The sequence below is a fragment of the Apium graveolens genome, chromosome 9 (genome assembly GCF_009905375.1).
Source record: "Apium graveolens cultivar Ventura chromosome 9, ASM990537v1, whole genome shotgun sequence".
Lineage (NCBI taxonomy): Eukaryota > Viridiplantae > Streptophyta > Magnoliopsida > Apiales > Apiaceae > Apium > Apium graveolens.
Genome location: NC_133655.1, coordinates 35,900,186 through 35,907,067, shown reverse-complemented (window position 1 = coordinate 35,907,067; position 6,882 = coordinate 35,900,186).

Here is a 6,882-nt window from a genome sequence, read left to right as displayed (position 1 = left end):
AAGGCCAGTCTGTCGGCCAAATATATGTTTCATATTTATTACATTACATAAGTCATACTTATAAATAAGCCGAACTAAAAATAACTGAAAACCAATCCAACTTATTCGGACTACCTGTGGTATAACACCAAACAACCTACGGAACAACTGGCCATTTCCTACCCGGTTCCTGGCTGTGAGTCTCATGGTAGGCATCTTGATTCACTGTTGTGTTATGTCAATTTAAGAAAACAAGTGTGAGCTATAATGCCCAGCATAATAATGTACAATATGAAAATGACTATATGATAAACTCATGTAAAACATCATATATGATAATTACGCTTTATTCGAAAATAGTTTTCCTTAGTGATACACACCTTCTTATGAAAACAATCCTTTAGTGGATTTTATTGACCTGCAAATACCTTAATAGTAAACCCAGCACTTAGGCTTGGGTTACGGTATTGCATCACAATTCCAATTGGAAGAATAGGACACTCGTTGGAGCCACCGCATACGATGATCAGTCATAATACGATAATACTAACCTTTTCTACTAATAGAAGGACGACACCTTAGTATCCCGGTTATCACCCTGGCCGCATTCGGGCTACGTGTCCAATTTTAGGTATACACATACTTCACAAGTTCCTGAGTACACAGAGTACCTTCGCCTGCGGTACCTTTGGTAGTCCATCTAGCACACATAGTACCAGAGTCTACCCCTCCCTTGTCCTTTAAATGAATTCTATCATATCTCGAGAACTCGAACCACATCGAAGTTCCCCCAAGCGTTTGTCTTGTTGATAAAAATAGCTTATCTTATTTGGGTATATATATATATATATGTATACGTACTTCCGAAATTTTCGGAGGAAGTATTAAGGATGTGAGTTGACCGTTGTCAACAGATACTTAAATAAGGGGGAGTTTCTCTTTGAAACTATATTCAAAATATTTAAAATAAGTCGAGATAATATTTTTTGACGATCCAAAATTATTCGAATGATTTTTCGAAAATCAGAAAGTATTTTAAATCAGGTTCTATGATTTTTAAATCATAAATAAACCCTTTAATAAATAATAATTAAATAAATGATAATCGATAAATAATTAAACCTCGAAGGAGTTTACTTTTAAAAGAATATTTAAAACAATATTCCTCAACTAATTTTTGTTTACATAATTTAATAACCTTTAATGTTTAATCGGTTTTGAAATAAATAATCGTTGGGATATGCTTCTCCTATAATAGATGAGTAGGTATATGATATTTATTACTAGAATGATAAAATATAGTTGAGGGAATACGATCTTTTGAAACCGTTTTAATAAAAGTTCGAGGTGTTTTAATGTTTCATAAGTGGACGTTGGGTCCCTTAATACATAACTACTATGGACTTTTAATCGTCCCGTAATATCACCGGAATGATTCCCGGGTTTTTATTATAAAATACCGACCGACTCTCAGTCTTATAATAATACGTCACGCTTATGGCGGAATTAAACATTTCACGATATATACTTATCGTACAATATCGCTACATTTTGCGAAAATTCAATTACTACGTATCATGGCAAGCATGGTATTTATGCAATGATAATAAAACAATCCTTTCATAACACAACAGTAAATGGAGTTGGGTTCGTAAACTTTCATGGGTATCTCGAGGTGGAGGATGCTCTAGGTTCCGCTCGGAAATCTATAATCATAAACACAATTCGTTTCGTTAGGTCACGTTCAAATTTACGGTGACTCACACTTATGCGCTACTTATTATGCACCCTCTCAACTTATATTATCCTTATTTGTTTCTTTAAGTCCTTATTCTCATTAAGGTCACTTCCTTTTTCAGAGTATCTTAAGTCCATTTTCATTTTCGTCGTCGGCTCCGCTTATGGATTCTACGGTTTCTAATCGCGCGGTCTCGGCTCCGATATTTTTATAAAATTAAAAAATCATTATTTTCACTTGAAATTTTTGTTTCAGTTAGGAAACTCAATTTACTACTCTCTGTAAAAAGTTCATGATATATGAACACTTTTAAGTCGATCCTTATTATTTTCAAAGTTCGTAATTCGTAGCAGTTTTTGTCGCGTAAATCACTTTTAGTAAAATAGCCATAACTTTTGATCCGTAAATCGGAATCAAGAGATTGAAGTGCCTAAACGATCCTTATAATATTGTATATCATAATCAAGGCTTATTTTTCAAGAAACTACAGTTTACATCTTCGGGACTTTCTGCAGAACTTAAAGTTACGTTTTGTTCATTTTAGCGAGATTACGGTTACAATCGGAGTTTCATTTATGCCTTAAATCTTTATACTACCACCAACAATCAACATATCATCATCACCTCACTAACGCATCTGAAGAACATCATGTTCTTGAGGCAACAATAATCAACCTTAAATCTACTTAGCTAAACATCAAGATTACAACAATACTCCCACTAAAACTAGGTTTACAACTATATACTAAAAGGATCTTGAACTTAAATCTTAATTAAGGTTGGGTAAAAGATTTATACCTTTCTTGAGAGCTTGAGATGTGTTCTTGATGATGGTGAAGTCTTGGAAGTGCTTAGTATAGTTTTTGGAACCTAAAACAACCATTAAAATCAAGAAACCAAAGAAGAGTTACTATTCATACTATTCATTATCAACTTTCTTGAATTTATTTCACCTATCAAATCTTGATAAAAAGAGCTCAAAGATTTATCTTACCTTAGTTTGGTTTGTAGGAAGCTTGAACATTAATGGGAGGATTTATCCATGGCTAGAGCTTGAAGGTTTGAATTTGATTTCTTGGTTTCTTGAAAAGGGCCGAATGGAAGAGAAGAAAAAATGGGGAGAGAGTTTTTGTGTTGCTTCTTGGGAGCTTCTTGAAAAAATGTGGTGATATCTTGTAGTTGATTTTTATTCCTTAGTATATATCCTAGGATTTGATCTTGGTTGCCAATCTTGGAGTCAAAACTAGCTAGCATTAGTAGATTACAAGCTAAGCCACTTGGTTTAGCTCTTTAGCTCACTATTTACTAGCCCTTGGTTGATCATCCTCTGCTTAGATTACTATTTGATAAATTAACCATGATTACTTTTCTACCATTGTTAGTTAGTGCGTTACATTTATTTAATCGTTTACGCGTTCGCTCGGTCGCTTAAATATTTTCGTAATACTTTCTCGTAAATGGTTCCCTACGTAATTCTTTTCGTATTTATTCCTTGTGTTTTGAATTATCATGCTTGAATATAAATCCGTAGGGTTTTAAATTCGTAATTATATTGTGATTTCCATAATCCTCGATGATTCGTAAATATGGTCATTTTTCAAAGTTCGTTTTCTTCGAAAACTAATAGCGTTTACATACACTCATTTGGTACGTATAATCATAATATCAACTCCGAAACTCATTTTCTCATGCACTACATAGTGTGGGCTAAAAAAATTTCCCCGTCCATCAGGGTTACTATTCATTAAATGTTTTTACAAAGTCTCAAAAATTCGAGTTATTACAGTCTTCCCCTCTAACAAGGATTCCGTCCCTGAATCAATTAGAAAATAAATGGGGATATATATTCCTCATTGCGTCTTCAAGTTCCCAAGTTGACTCTTCGACATTTTGATTCCTCCACAAGATCCTAACCAGCTTCACAGTCTTGTTCCTTAGCACTTGTTCTTTTTGGTCCATTATCCTTACTGGCTGCTCGATGTAGGTCAGGTCTGGTTGTAAATCTACCTTCTCGTATTCTATTACATGTCGTGCATCTACATGGTACTTCCTTAACATGGACACGTGGAACACGTTGTACACTTGTTGCAGATTAGGAGGCAAGGCGAGCTCGTAAGCTAGAGGTCCTATTCTCCTCAAAATTTTAAAGGGTCCTATGAATCTGGGGCTCAGCTTCCCTTTCTTCCCAAATCTCATCACTCCTTTCCACGGAGATACCTTCAATAGCACTGAATCTCCTACTTCATATTCCCTATCCTTCCTGGTCTGGTCGGCGTACTTCTTTTGTCTGTCCTGAGCTGCTACCGGTCTTTTTCTGATGAGTCCCACCATTTCTCTGGTCTGTTGGACTAACTTCGGTCCTATTATCTTGTGTTCTCCAACTTCATCCCAACATAGGGGAGAACGACATATCCTTCCGTAAAGAGCTTCATACGGAGGCATTCCTATGCTAGCGTGATAGCTATTGTTGTAAGCAAATTCGATCAGGGGTAAGTGGTCATTCCAATTTCCTTTAAAATCAATGGCACACACTCGTAGCATATCTTCAAGGGTCTGAATAGTCCTTTCACTTTGTTCATCAGTCTAGGGGTGGTAAGCGGTACTCATGTTTAGTCTGGTGCCTACGCATTCTTGGAAGCTTCTCCAAAATCGGGAATTAAACCTTGGGTCTCTATCTGACACTATGGCTACAGGAACTCCGTGTCTCACTACAATTTCTTTTAAGTAAATATCCACCAGCTTCTCTACGGTGTACCTTTCGTTGATTGGTAGGAAGTGTGTGGACTTGGTCAGTCTATCTATGATAACCCATATGGCGTCGTGATTGGTCTTTTTCCCTGGTAGGCCTGTCACAAAATCCATGGCTATACGCTCCCATTTCCATTCTGGAATTTCCAGGGGCCGTAATAGTCCACTAGGTCGCTAATGTCCAGTCTTCACTCTCTGGCATGTCAAGCAGTTGCTGACCCACTCTGCTACTTCTCTCTTCATGTTAGGCCACCAATAATATTCCTTAAGGTCATGGTACATCTTCGTACTTCATGGGTGGATTGAATATCTGGAGATGTGCCCTTCGTGCAGCAGCCCGTCCTTTAACTCTTGCACATTTGGAATCCAAATTCGGGACACATACCTCATGATCCCTTTCTCGTCCTTCTCGCATCTCACTTCCTCACCCGTCAATGTTCCTCTTTCTTCACTCATCTTCTTTTCCTGACATACTCGTATCTTATCAGTTAGTTCCGGCACTAGCTTAATCTCAAATAATCCTTCTGGTCCTTTACCGGTCATCCTCACGTCAATTTCCATTTTCTCAAATTCTTTAATTAATTCCTCAGATATCATTATCATTTTGAGTCTTTCCTTCCTACTAAGGGCGTCAGCCACCACATTGGCTTTACCCGGGTGATACAAAATTTCACAGTCATAGTCCTTAATCAACTCTAACCATCTCCTTTGTCTCATGTTCAGTTCTTTCTGAGTAAAAATATATTTGAGGCTCTTATGGTCTGTGTGAATCTCGCATTTCTCACCGTACATGTAGTGTCTCCAAATTTTCAGGGCAAACACTATGGCTGCTAACTCTAGATCATGTGTCGGGTATCTGCTCTCATACTCCTTCAATTGTCGAGAGGCATACGCTATAACTTTGCCATGCTGCATAAGCACACATCCTAATCCTTTAAGCGATGCGTCGCTGTATTTCACAAACTCTCCCTTTCCATCGGGAAGAGCGAGCACTAGTGCTAACACCAGCCTCCTTTTCAGTTCCTAAAAGCTTTCCTCACATTTCTCTGTCCATACAAAATTTTTTATCTTCCGGGTAATTCTAGTCAGTGGACCAGCTATCTTAGCAAAGTCTTGCACGAATCTTCGGTAATATCCTGCTAAACCCACAAAGCTCTTAACCTTTGTTGGGGTAGTTGGTCTTTCCCAGTTAGACACCGCCTCTATCTTGGCGGGGTCAACTAAAACTCCCTTGATACTCACCACATGTCCTAAGAACTGAACTTCCCTTAACCAAAACTTGCATTTCGAGAACTTGGCATATAATTTCTCATTCGTCAAGATTTCTAAGACTATCCTCAAATGTTCTGCATGTTCTTGCTCTGTCTTTGAGTAGATTAAAATATCATCTATAAAAACTATCACACATATATCTAGGTACTTTTTAAACACTCTGTTCATCAAATCCATAAAGGTTGCGGATGCATTGGTTAGCCCAAGCGACATGACTAAAAACTCATAGTGTCCATACCTAGTGCGAAAAGCAGTCTTCGATCTATCTTCAGGTTTGATTTTCAACTGGAGATACCCTGTCCTCAAATCTATTTTGGAAAAATGCACAGCTCTTTTGAGTTGATCGAATAGGTCATCAATCCTAGAAAAAGGGTACCTATTCTTAATAGTCAGCTTATTCAATTCTCGATAGTCTATGCATAAACTCATACTGTCATCCTTTTTCTTTACGAACAGTACTGGCGCTCCCCATGGCAATACACTGGGTCTTATCATCCCATTATCTAATAATTCTTACAGTTGAGAAGCTAATTCCTTCATTTCAACTAGGGGTAGCCTATATGGGGCCTTGGACACTGGTGCCATTCCTGGTGCTAATTCTATAGCGAATTCTATTTCTCTGTCGGGTGGTAACCCTGGTAAGTTCTCTGGAAATACATCCTCGAATTCATTTACTATGGGTATGTCCTGTATGTTAGGAACTTCCTTCTTCGTATCCATCACATAAGCTAAATAGGCCTCGTTACCTTTCTTTAACAACCTTTTTTCCTGTAGCATGGTCATAAATTTTTGGGCCTGTCGTTGACCTCTAAACACTACTTCATTTCCATTTTGCACTCTTATCTTCACCCTCATTCGTTCACAATCTATTTGCGCTCCATTACTGGATAACCAATCCATTCCTAAGATTACTTCAAATTCTCCTAACGCAAATGGGATTAGGTCAACCTTGAAGTCTTTCCCTTCTAATTTTAACTTGCATTTAGGGTGAACTTGATTCACAGGAATTATTTCTTTGTTTGTTATTTCCACTTGTAATACCTCACGTAAGGGTATGACGATAAGTTTTAACTTTATAGCAAAATCTTGAGATATAAATGACTTGGTTCCTCCAGAATCAAATAGGACATTTGCATGTTTGGAAT